A 13,379-nucleotide genomic window follows, 5' to 3' on the forward strand; every position below is an offset into this window, starting at 1 on the left:
ATCCAAATGGGTCTGAATTAGGACATTTTGAACATGGACTTTTTGTATTCAAAAATGGCCCCAAAAGTTAGATGTCCTTAGAGGTCAAGATGTCCAAATAGGTCATTTTTTAAAAAAAAATTTGAACGTCTAGCAGTTTGAAAAATGGATATTTCCTTGCCCCAATATTTGGACTTCTTGCGGGATACATCAAAAGTCGGGCTTATACGTACTATTGAAAACTAACAAGGAATGCTTTAGTGTGCCCTGCATTAGGTTCTCATTTGTGCTTGACACCACTTAGCTACAGGTCCTCTGAATTTCTTCTTATACTGTATAAGAAGAAAAATATGAAAATTGGATTAAAAAATAGGAGCTGAATATATTTCTGTATGTATCTCTGAAAGATGTTAAAGCACATACAAGGCAGATCATCCTGCTGAGTTACTAAAATATACAGTATATTGATATCTCTGTAGATGGGTGAGAAGAAGAAGAAAAAAAACTTCTCAGGCATCCTAATTCATTAGAAAACAGAGATGGGGAACTTGAGTAGTGAGTCATATTCTGCCAGCTCACAGAGTTTCATAACTTTGAGCAGATGCATTATTTAAAATAGGTAAGAGTATATGAGAAGAATTGAAGGAAAACAACACTTAAAAAAAGAAGACACAAGCTCATCAAAATAAGGGGTCCTTTTACTAAGGCGCGTGAGCCATTTTAGCGTGCATTAAATATTAGCACTCGCTAAATGCAAACGTGTCCATTATAGTCTATGGATGCATTAGCGTTTAGTACGCACTAAAACGGCTCACGCGCCTTAGAAAAGGACCCTTATATTTCTGAGATTTGAAAAAAAAAAACCACTACATTGTGAATGTAGTTATATTTGATAAGAAATCAGGAGAATTAGAGTTGGTACAAAGCAAGCACTAATGGACAGGGTTAAAAAAAATTGATTTTGCAAACAAGAGTGGCTATTTAAAGTTTTATAGACACAAAGTTTGAATTTTAGAGGTTTGTTTTAAATTTATGTTCAAGTTGTCACATGAGGAAAGAATGCAATAATGCAGTACTAAGAAAAGGCATGAAATCCAACAGTTATTTCTTCTCCCTCTGCCCAAAACAGCATTGAATAAACAAGAGTAAGGAAAAAGAAAAAAAAAAAAAGAAAGCAGAAAAACAACTGTGTTCCTCAGGGTTATAAGAAACATGAATCAAGAGACTCTTTCACATGATTCAAGAAACTCTTTCACCTCTAGCCTCTGGGAAAATCTATCAGTGCAAAAAAAAAAAAAAGAACAAAAGACAGAAAATAAGGTCTGAAGAGATTTCAGCTATTGCTATACTTTTATAATTGAGGAAAGGAAAAGAAAAACAATTGAGATGTATGTTTGAGAGAAGTTCAAATAGTCTTTACCTTTTGATTTTAAAAAATCATAAAATAAGATGTGAGCATTGGGGAAAATATTAAATTAAAATACTCTTTAGGGAAGGCAGTTTTAGTGCTTACATATTTTCTGTGTGTTTAACTAACCAAAAGATGTTTTCTGTGGAGATAAATTATGATTAAATGTGATAATTTTTCAAGGGTTTTAAGGTTCAAACATCAGCTCCTATTTACAAAATCAGACTACCTAGATCAAAATTAACACGGTTCATATTATCTTTATTGCATGTTAATTAACATGGTTCTGTAATTTTAAATAGGGCTGCTTCATTTTAATCAATATGAAAGAGAATGTGAGCTGCATTAAAGCCCTCTTTTACAAAGCCTTTATAGCGCTGGCCGCAGCAGTAAGAACTCCGAAGCTCATAGGAATTCTATGAGCGTCGGAGTTCTTACCGCTTCAGCCGGCATTAAAAACGCTAGCACGGCTTTGTAAAGGAGGGGATAATTTAAGCATTGGTTAAAATGCTTTGTAATTAGGTGCCATAGCAAGTAAGATTCTGAAACTAGTTCCTTTGAAAAGTGATTAGGACTGATATCTAAAATTTGGGTGGATAAAATGTATGCAGTTTTGTGGAAGGAATTAGGCTATAAAGAAAGGCAAGTATCTATGTTTTTCAGCAAAAATAAAAAAGGTGGGGGAGGGGGGAAGAATATCAGGTATGTGTGGCACAGTGGTTAGACCTAGAGCATCAGCACCCTGAGGATATAGGTTCAAATCCCATTCTGCTCCCTGTGGCCCTAGATAAGTCACTTGACTATGGCGGTGTAGAAGAATAAAGTTATTATTATTATTAATCCCCCATTGACCCAGGTATATTAGATAGAGTGTGAGTCCACCGGGACAGATAGGAAAAAATGCTTGAGTATCTGAATATAAACAGGCAATAAGTGATATCTAAATACTTAAATAAAATAAAAACTGAGGAACATATTTAAGCAGGTAACTTAATTACCTCAGTGGGGTAGTTCTGAAGGTACATTTCATTTTGAAAGGCTGCAGGTGGGATCATTGCACCTTTGTGGCTGCAGTAATGCAATGACAATGGATCCCAAACTAACCAGCTCCATGACAATCCTTACCTCAATCCCTAATGTAACACCCCAGTCTCCAATCACAAGCCCCCACAGCCCTAAAAGTTCTTTTCATAAACGCCCACCTTCAATCCCCTATTCATAACTCTCCTCCTCCAGAAAGCCTATTTTTCAGAGCCACTCCAGTTCCCAAACCTCTGTCTTCTCCAATCCATCCCTCAGATCATCTCCCAGCACCTACTGTGGAACTCATTTTGTGGCTAGCTGGGACAAGGCAGGAGCAATGCTAAGGTTCAAAATGGTACCCTAAGGCACCTAAAAGCAGTCACACCATATTACTAGTAGGAGTCAACCAAATAATGAACTGTTTTGCATATATTCACATGTTTTGTATCTTTTTATTACATAGCTTCTTGTACTGGCTAAAATTTCATGTGTTAAACTAAGGAAAATAACATGGTTTGGGCATTTATTCCTACACTCTCCCTAGGAATGCCCAGGCTAATTTCTTGTTGTAAACCGCCCAGAACCAGGGGCGTATTAAGGGGGGGGGGGTGGTCCGCCCCGGTTGCCAGCCATTAGAGGGTGTTCCCAGCCTAGGAGTCATGGCTCGGGAACTTCCCTTCTCACGGCCCGGTTCCAAGGCTCTGGATAGTCCCCGTGGCCCAGCATGTTCCCAGCCTTCTCTCCCTTTACCTTCCGTGAAGCTGAAAAAAACCTGCCGGCCTCAGCAGTGATTCAACTACGTTGCCCGCGGTTCCCCTTCCTGCTTTCTACATCTGCCAATGACGCAACTTCCTATTTCTGCTCAGGTGGATTGCAGAGGCAGACACGGAAAGCAGGAAGGGGAGCCGCAGGCGATGTAGCTGAATCATTGCCGAGGCCGGCAGTTTTTTCAGCTTCACAGAAGGTAAAGGGAGAGAAGGCTGGGAACATGCTGGTCCATGGGGACTATCCAGAGCCTTGGCACTGGGCTGTGAGAAGGGAAGTTCCCGGACCATGACTCCTAGGCCGGGAACACCCCATCATGGCTGGCACCTGGGGGGAACAATACTAAAAATATTTTTTTAAATTGGGGGAGGGGTTGTCAAAAATGATGGCAGGGGTTGTCAAAAAACAGTGGGCCCCAGATGTCACATACCCTAGGTACGCCTCTGCCCAGAACTGAAAGGTATTGGCGGGATAGAAGACATCAATCTAATGTAATGTAATATTCTATATAGTTTGCCAAAATTTGGGTGTGGATCCCAGATCCACGCACAAAATAATTTGTTAATGAACCCTTAACCATACATAACTTATTTGGGTTTGCATTTATTTGGGTTTGCACTTATTTGGGTTTGCATGCAAATCTGCTCTCATTCTATTTTATAAAATGCGTGCCTAAATTTTATAGCACACAACTCAAAAGGGGTGTGGCCATAAAAGGGGGCATGGGTGAGTGAGGGGCGTTCCTAAATATTAGGAGCAATGTATTCACTCATTTGACCCAAAGTTTCATGACTTTATTTTTTTTTAGTTCAATATTTTTATCGATATTTCAAGGTGTTAACACAAAATATTAAAAACATATACAAACATGAATCAATACATCAACAGTTAGCCAGCAAATATTACATGCCAAGTAGAAACATTAATGAATAGGTAAAGTATGCACAGTCAGTGGGTATTAAGATAGTATATGTAGATAAGGCCAGATATGACAGAGTCGTTGGGATTAACAGTTGTCTAGTAGTAGTAATCTATAGAAGACGATCGCAATAACATAGTATAACCTAAATTGTTGGTTAAACTACTTCAGTACTATTCAACTGTGTATCCGATCGGAAATTATATTTAGTTGAAAGCAGATCACAATGAATAGATAAGGGTTCCCAAATAAGTAAAAACTTATGATAGGAATTTGACTTTTTAGCAATTACTCCTTCATAATGCATAATTGAACATACCAGGTTCCACCAGGAAGCATAAGAGTACCGCAATTCACATGTAAGAGGATATCGGCAGTATATTTACTTTAAACATAGGCAAGAAAGAATACTCCAAGTAACAAGGCAACAATGAGAAGAAATATGAAGTTGAGAATAGCTGTGAGCAGAAATATAGACAGAGGTTTCCCTCAGATAAAGACAGAGCACAGAATCTCAAGCCATCATATATGGCAATATAGTCATGAGGATTCACTGTAATGAAATGTATGCATAACAGTAAGAGAACACAAGTGAGTGGTTACCAACAGAAAGTTTCATGACATTTTAATCATTACAGTCCTCCAAATATGGTGGAGATCTCGCTATTTGTTTAACTGACCATTTGTGACTTCAGAGATTCCTTCTTTTTTCTTCTGTTATCCTGAGATTTTGACGATGAATATCACTTCGCTTGTTTATTTAGTTATTTTGGTTTGTTATTCTTCTGCTTCTCTCAATGTGACTTGGACTCTGCTTCAGTCTATAGCTGATGCTTCAATCCAGTTCTCAAATGTTCACACTGATGTGCCTTCATCATCTAGAAAAGATTACATGTAGACATGGGCCTTCTCCTGTGAGTACATTTTCCTGTGCACTTGGCGGACCATACTTTAAATTTGGTGCTTCTTCATCAAGAAGCTTCTGTAACACTTGCCCCCTCTTTTACTAAGGTGTGCTATGCTTTTTACTGATTTTCTAAAATTAAAGTAGGATGAAGAATGCGGGATGATGTTACCCAGCCAATTGTTCCATTTACCTGCCTGGAAGGCGAAAGTTCTGTCCATAAATCTTTTGGCAGATGAATTTTAAGTATGGGCCTAATAGAACTATCCAGATTAAATTGAGACACCAAGTATGTGGGGGCCAGGCCAAATATTGATTAAAAACAGAGGCAAAAACAAAACTCATGCTTCCAGGGGCAGCCATTGAAGTTTTTGATAATAGGGGCTTATGTATTCCCATTTATTCAGCCCAAAAATCAGTCAAACTGCCGAGTTTTGGATAACTCGGAGTCTTTGAAGGTTTTTTTTTGAAAGATCCCAAGTAAATGATGTTGCAGTAATCGAGCATGCTCAAGATGGAAGATTGGACCAATAAACGGAATGATGCTGCATCAAAGTATTTTCATAGTTCTTCTTCACTCAGAGGGTGGTGGACACCTGGAACGCGCTTCCCGGAGAGGTGATAAGACAGAGTACAATTCTGGGGTTCAAAAAGGGACTGGATGACTTCCTGGAAGCAAAGGGGATTACAGGGTACAGATAGAGTTACCTTACAGGACATTGAGCGAATAGGGTATAGATATTTTAGGTTAGGTAGGGAACACTTCCAGGTCATGGACCTGGGGGGCCGCCGCGGGAGCGAACTGCCGGGCACGATGGACCCCTGTTCTGACCCAGCAGAGGCAATGCTTATGTTCTTATGTTAAAAGTTTTCATAGTGTCAAGAAGCATTTTCTAACCAGTAAATCTGTGTGAGCATTTAGAGTAAGGTGACGGTCCAAAGTCACTCCCAGAATTTTTATGGAAAAGACGATGGGGAAGACCTGACCATTCAAGAAAATCGATGAGTTTTTAATTTTATCATTCGGGCTTGCCAAGAAAAATTTGGTTTTGTCTGAGTTGAGATTCAGTTTGAAGTTGGTCATCCATAATTCAATTTGCTTTAATATGGATGATAGAAGACAGGGTGGTGAGGGGAATAACTATGGTGATATCATCTGCGTATATGTAAAATTTAACTTTTAAGCTTTGCAGTAGGTTCCCCAATGAGGCAAGGTAAATGTTGAATAATGTAGGAGAAAGAGGAGAGCCCTGCGGAACTCTGCAAGAGTTTACCCAGTTGCGTGATTGTTTATTATCACTATAGACTTGGTATGATCGTTTGCTCAAAAAACCCTGAAACCATTTTAACACATTGCCTGAAAGACCAATTGTCCCCAAACAGTCAATCAGAATAGCATGGTCAACCAAATCGAAGTCATTGGTTAAGTCTAATTGCAGAACTAATATGCTTGTGCCTTGACCGAATAAGGTATGAAGGAAATCTAGCAATGACTGTTTCTGTGCTAAACCCCGATCGAAAACCTGACTGATTGTCTTGTAGAATGCTAAATTTGTCCAAATACTTAACTAATTCCTGGTTGACCAAGCCTTCCATCAGCTTAACGAATAAGGGGGTGCTCGCAATAGGTCTGTAATTTGAAGTCAACTGGATAGATTCCTTTGGATTTTTTACGATCAGTGTGATCAGAATCTGGCCTAGATCCTCAGGAAATGTACCGGTTAGTAATAGAGAGGAAAGTCAATTGTATATCTTGGCTTTAAAAGTGACTGGAGAGACTTTCATAATATTTGGAGGACAGCAGTCTAATCTACAATAGGAATCAGCGTATTTCATGTAAAATTTGCAGAATTGCTGCCAGGATGGAATAGTAAAATTATTCCATGGCATATCTACCCTGGATTCATCTTTATATTGGGCAGCTGGGTGGTTTAGATGGTTGGTTGTGGCGCCCATTAGTTTGGATCTCAAGTTATTGAATTTGTTGTTAAAAAAATTGGCCAGAGCATCTGCAGATGGTAGGGGATCTGAGGTAGAACAAGTAAAGGCCTGAACATCATAGAAATTGTTGACTAGTTTAAAGAGATTTTGACTATTAGTGTTTGGTGAGCCAATTTTTTGGGCGTAAAAGTTAGTACGGTTTTTTGTTATTCATTTACTTTTAGTCTCCAATTCACTCTCCCTTCACTGCTCCCTGATTTCAACCATTGTCTTTCGAGTTTCCGTAACTCTCTAAACCCATCTTAGTATTAAACTGTACCATGCAGTGATCACTGGATGCCAGATGATCACCCACTGTAACATCAGATCTCCTGAATTGTAAAATTATACACCAATTATCCTTAAGTACCAATAATAACCTTTAAGTGGGGCCCACTCATTATTCAAACTGGGCTGCTTCATGTATAAGGCCCTTTATGGCCTTAAACTGAAAAGTAGTATCACCGATCATTAGGAAGTTCTCTTATTAGCACACTGTAGGCTAATAAAATCTAGTTGGTCTTTGTTCAATTAAACTGCAAATAGATAGAATATAGCTTTATGTAAATTCTAAGTGCTGCAGTTGTAGAAGCAAAGAAAGAAAACAGAAGATAGTAAAAATATGTTATACTGTTATCATGTGGCTAGTGTAGAAGCCTGGAATCCAAAGGAATAGGGTTTGATTCCCACTACAACTCACTGTTACTCTGGGTATTACCCATAAGAAGTGCCTTTTTATGACCAGTCAGACTTTGTGCCTGACATGTTCCCAGCTAGAAACCCCAGGAGAGGCAGAAATAGGGCTAGGAAAGTTGTTCCCAAGCCCCACAAAGCCCAGCAGCCTAGGTTCCCTGACTACACTAGGGAGAATTCCGCTGAAGATTAAGTCCTATCTGACTATTCAGAAGCTGAGGAGATGGACACTCAGCCCAGCTCTGCAAGGTTTATCTCCAAACCTGTGAATATTATAGGTTTAGGCAGAATGCTCCTGTGAGAAAACCCTGCATTTACCAGAACATCCACAGGGGGAGCCCAAGAGAGCCTCAGAACAGTGCAGGCACACTGAGAGAAGGGTGTGGCTCTCACTCTGAAAAGCCAGCAGCTTTCTCTTCAGAGTGGGAGAGGACAAGGAAGGGAAAGGTTCCTCTCTCCTGTGCTCAGTAGTCAGCCAGACCAGAGCAACTGAATAACCTGGACCTCATGGAAGTGGAGGTCACACCTCAAGTAGAAGAAATGGAGGTTTGTAAACAGATATTTCCAGAACATGAAGCAATGGAAATAGATATTGTATGCAAGGCCACTAACTGAAAAACTGTGTTTTCTTGTTGAGAAGTTTCCCAAGCTAGCCACTGTTTTTGTATGCTGTTTTGAAGCTTTGTATGGACAATTACCAGGGCTAGTGTTACAGCCTGCAGCTTAGTGGGAAAGAGGTTTTTGTTTTTCACTTTCTCCTTTTTGCTACCTGGATCCACAGCACTACTGAGGCCCAGTGCAAGGCCCCAGGTGGAGGCGGGGCTCTTTAGCTGTAATGTTATAAAGGACTGTTGTTAGTGCTTTCATAATTTGTTTTACTGGAGAAATGTTTTGGGTTTTTTTTAACTGCATTGCTTTTGGTTTGAATGCAGTAATGTACAGGGACTGAGAACTGTTCTAAAGTAGGAGAAGTTTGTCAAGATCTCAGGTGGGAATATTTTAATATTTGTGTGAAGACAAACTTGGCAGTTCTCCTGCCCCAGCTCAGCTGCACAGAGCCGAGGGCCTCCTGAATTTTTCCTTTTTGCATTTGTGTGTTTGGTGGAAATAATGCAGTGAAGGTTATTACACCGTGCTAAGTGAGATTAACTCTCTCCAGAGTAAGGCCTAGGCCCAGGTGAGGCTTAGCTGCAGGAAGCTGTGCTATACTTGCTATAGCACAGGGACTTTGTATATCCTGATTTGCTGACCAGGATTTTTGCTTTGAGTTTTTCCTTTTTGTGTCTTGTTTGCCATTCTGATTTTTGGTGGAATAAAGAACCCTGGATAGGATTCTGACTAATTAGCTGGTTTCCTTTTGACTGTTTTATTTTATATTTTGCCTGTAGGGACTGTCTCCTTATTGAGCAGCATGCCAGCGCAGTTTTCCTGCGGTCCACTCGGGGCGCTATCAGCCTAGTCGAGGGCCCAGTGGCCACACTGTATATAATTGGTGAACTGGTACTGAAGGGAATAGACTTGGTAGATAAGGACACCCTCTCCAAGGTTGTTCACCCTCTCCAAGGTAGGGAGAACGAGAGGGCACTCTCTAAAATTGAAAGGGGATAGATTCCGTACGAACATAAGGAAGTTCTTCTTCACCCAGAGAGTGGTAGAAAACTGGAATGCTCTTCCGGAGGCTGTTATAGGGGAAAACACCCTCCAGGGATTCAAGACAAAGTTAGACAAGTTCCTGCTGAACCAGAACGTACGCAGGTAGGGCTAGTCTCAGTTAGGGTGCTAGTCTTTGACTAGAGGACTGCTGGGCACAATGGACCACTGGTCTGACCTAGCAGCGGCAAATCTTATGTTCTAACTGCTTTGATTTTAACCACATCATACTCAGGAACCTGTAAATCGACAGGAGTATGTTCAAAATTGTAATTGAATGTGTGTGTGCGTGTAAGATTGGATAGCAATAAGTATGTTTTTCATACATGTGGGTTGCAAGGTTATCTTTAATTGTAATATCACAATCATAAAAATCTTACTTAACCTCCCTCCTACAAACCTTCTCTATTTGACCAAAGGAGGGTCCTATTGTTTGCAGTGAATGCAGCAACTCAGAAATACATCATTTAAACACATCTGATGTTGTTTCGAAGACAACAGGTCCCAAGTCAAAGTTTATGTACTCAGTTGTCAAAACTGTAAGTAAGTTGTCAGAACTGAATTCTAAACCTAAACTCATAAAAATTTCATGCATCTCGAGAAAGAGAGATCAGACCAATAATACACAGTGCTCAAGAGAGTAGCTACATCTATTTTATTAATGAAAGGAATTGCATTTTGAGTGAATAAATTATCTTTCAGATATATTTCTTACAGTATATAGAGTTTGTCAACAAATAGTTAAATCATTTGTTCTCTTTTTCTATCCTTAATACATACAACATTTATGAAAACAACCAGGCTCTGTACTTTAGGCTTATTTTTCAAGTAGAAATGTGCTTATTCCATGGTTCCAGGAGCCAGGAAGAAGATCCTTTGCTCCATGACCATTAGATCACATTTGCTGACCATATAATAAAAGACTAAATTGAAATACCCTAGTGGGAACTTCACAAAATCATATAAAACACACACTTCCCACTTATCTTAAAGTGCAAATGCTATTCTATGTACACAGGAATCGGCCTCAGTAACGGAGCCTACGCGTAGTCGTAGTCAATGACTGGGGTATTCAGCGTAGTTTGTTTTCGCTCCTTTTTCTCCAATCATTGGCCATATTCCCGTATATTTATTACAAAGTATCCAGTTTATTCAATTTTAATTATTAAAAACTTCTAATAGTTTAATCTATAATTTATTTTTTATATAAATTTTCTTTTTTATCAGCTCACATTAAAACGTTTTTTAAATATTTTTATTGTTTTAACACACTCTCATTTCTAAGTGTATTTGCACTATTTCAGCTCTGAGAAGACTACCATATCGAAAGTTTGTCTTTTTTTTCCCTTATATATAGCAAAAGATATAATGAGTGCTATTCAAAGATCACTTAGCTTTTTTGTCAGCGCTTGTGTTTCAAGGAAAGCCAACGTGGCCAACGTTTCGTGGGTAGCAATTCAAACCCACTGTATCAGGGCCAAGTATATAAGAAACAAGCCGTATTCTATCTGGTTCAGCAGCAGTCTTAGTACTAAGACAAAGTTTCGATATGGTAGTCTTCTCAGAGCTGAAATAGTGCAAATACACTTAGAAATGAGAGTGTGTTAAAACAATAAAAATATTTAAAAAACGTTTTAATGTGAGCTGATAAAAAAGAAAATTTATATAAAAAATAAATTATAGATTAAACTATTAGAAGTTTTTAATAATTAAAATTGAATAAACTGGATACTTTGTAATAAATATACGGGAATATGGCCAATGACTGGAGAAAAAGGAGCGAAAACAAACTACGCTGAATACCCCAGTCATTGACTATGACTACGCGTAGGCTCCGTTACTGAGGCCGATTCCTGTGTACATAGAATAGCATTTGCACTTTAAGATAAGTGGGAAGTGTGTGTTTCATATAATAAAAGAACCTGCAGGAAAGTTTTATGAATTAGGTTTAGAATTCAGTTAAGAACATAAGAAGTTGCCTCCGCTGAGGCAGACCATAGGTCCATCCTGCCCAGCGGTCCGCTTCCGCGGCGGCCCATCAGGCCCATTGCCTGAGTAGTGGTCTATACCTATCTATACCCCTCAATCCCTTTTTCTTCTAGGAATCTATCCAAACCTTCTTTGAAACCATTTAATGTGCTCCTGTCTACCACAGCCTCTGGAAGCGCGTTCCATGTATCCACCACCCTCTGAGTGAGTTCTGACAACTGAGTACATAAACTTTGACTTGGGACCTGTTGTCTTTGAAACAACATCGGATGTGTTTAAATGATGTATTTCTGAGTTGCTGCATTCACTGCTAGAAATAGGACCCTCGTTTGGTCAAATAAAAAGATGATTTGTAGTGGGGGGCTTAGGTGAGATTTTTATGATTGTTGTAGGGAGGAAGACTTAGGAGAAACGTTAAGGACATTCTTTTGCACAGGGAGGGTAGTGGATGCATGGAATGCCCTCCCAAGGGAAGTGGTGGAGAGAAAAACAGTGAAAGATTTCAAAAAGGCATGGGATAAGCACAGAGAATCTCTAATTAGAAAATGAATGGTATAAATTATAGAACTAAGATCAGTATTGGGCAGCCTTGCATGGTCTATGTTCCATATAGTATATGGTGATTCAGTGTAGGATGGGCTGGGAGGGCATCAATGGGAACTCCAGTAACTTGGAACATGAGAACATTACTGGCTAGACTTTACAGTGGGAAGATTGGATGGACTGTTCAGGTCTTATCTGCTGTCATTTATTATTCTACTATGTTACCCTTTTGGGGTTAATTTTATAATTGCTCACATAAGCAAAAATAATTGCTTTCTCTGTAGTGGGGCCATTTTACTAAACTGTACTAGTAAATGGATTTAAATACACAATATTCCTAAAAAAAACTTTGTCATAGATTAATAACACCAAAATGTCACTTAGGACTTGTGATTATTTTGCCTGGGGAAGAAAAAGACTTCAAGGGCTCTCATTCACCTGAATTTAGAACTTGTCTTAGCAGGTCATCGAGCCCTTGAAGTCTTTTTCTTCCCCAGACAAAGTCCTAAGTGTGAAGTTTAAAGTTTAGGATTTACGTTGAGGAAGACAAGAAGGTAATAAGTATAGAAACCCAACAGGTTGTGCATGTGCAAGACCGGAGGGTTAGGACTACGATGGGAAGATAGGACTTCAATGAGAAACCAAGGTGGCAAGGGAGCCCCTTCTGGTGATTCAGACAGGTTGTGACCTGTTTGGGCCGCCTCGGGAGCGGACTGCCGGGCAGGATGGACCTATGGTCTGACCCGGCGGAGGCACTGCTTATGTTCTTATGTTCTTACATCTCCACTCATAACCACTGACATTTTGGGGTTACTAATAAATGGATTTACCATGCTCCAAAGCAGGAGTTTCCTATGCACTAAGCCAGTGTTCATCATTGTAAGACCCAGGAGCTAATGACACCCTCTGGAAACTTCTAGACCAACCCCTCAGCATCATTCTATTTTTTTTCTGCTGCTCTTTGCCTCTCTAGACAAGCTCATGACTGAAAGGGAAAGAGTGGAAGGAAATGTCACATGCTTGAAGGCCAAGGCATTATTTCTTAGTGTACAAAAATAATGTATTTGGAAATGCTCACTTCCTTGAGGAAACCCTCGATAAAATGTTTGCAGGTGGGTAAATGTTAACAAATACTGATCAGCAGTGTTGCAGCCTCCCATGGAAAGATATCTGGCAGCTCTCCAGCTCTTTTGGATTCAAAATTAGTGAAGACCACTGTACCAAGTTCATTTTTAGTAAATTTGTAAAACAGACATTTTATCTATTTGTTGGAATTCTGTCCATGTCCTATTTGGGAGGCACTAATGGCTCCTATATCATGAAGATGCTAATCAATTAGTATGCTGATAATATCAGCTCTGGCCCTGTGATCACATCTCTTATGACCTGTAAATGTCGTTAGAATCTTCATCCTCACAATAGTAGCTGGAACAGTCCTGCAGTAGGTAATGCAGTTCAGAGATGGATCACAGAGATGGAATTGAGCTGAGTCTTTCCAGGTCTGTTGATATGATCTCTTATCAGTC

General features: G+C 39.5%; 1 long non-coding RNA gene across 1 annotated transcript in view; it reads left to right on the forward strand.

The window, feature by feature from the left end:
• Window positions 1-8,107: 8,107 nt before the first annotated feature.
• LOC117358754 overlaps window positions 8,108-13,379 on the forward strand; it is a 70,362-nt gene continuing 65,090 nt past the window's right edge. Inside the window, exon 1 of the long non-coding RNA XR_004539076.1 lies at window positions 8,108-8,217. This is a non-coding gene — a long non-coding RNA (uncharacterized LOC117358754). The remainder of the gene's footprint in view (window positions 8,218-13,379) is intronic.

The sequence above is a fragment of the Geotrypetes seraphini genome, chromosome 4, assembly GCF_902459505.1.
Source record: "Geotrypetes seraphini chromosome 4, aGeoSer1.1, whole genome shotgun sequence".
Classification (NCBI taxonomy): domain Eukaryota; kingdom Metazoa; phylum Chordata; class Amphibia; order Gymnophiona; family Dermophiidae; genus Geotrypetes; species Geotrypetes seraphini.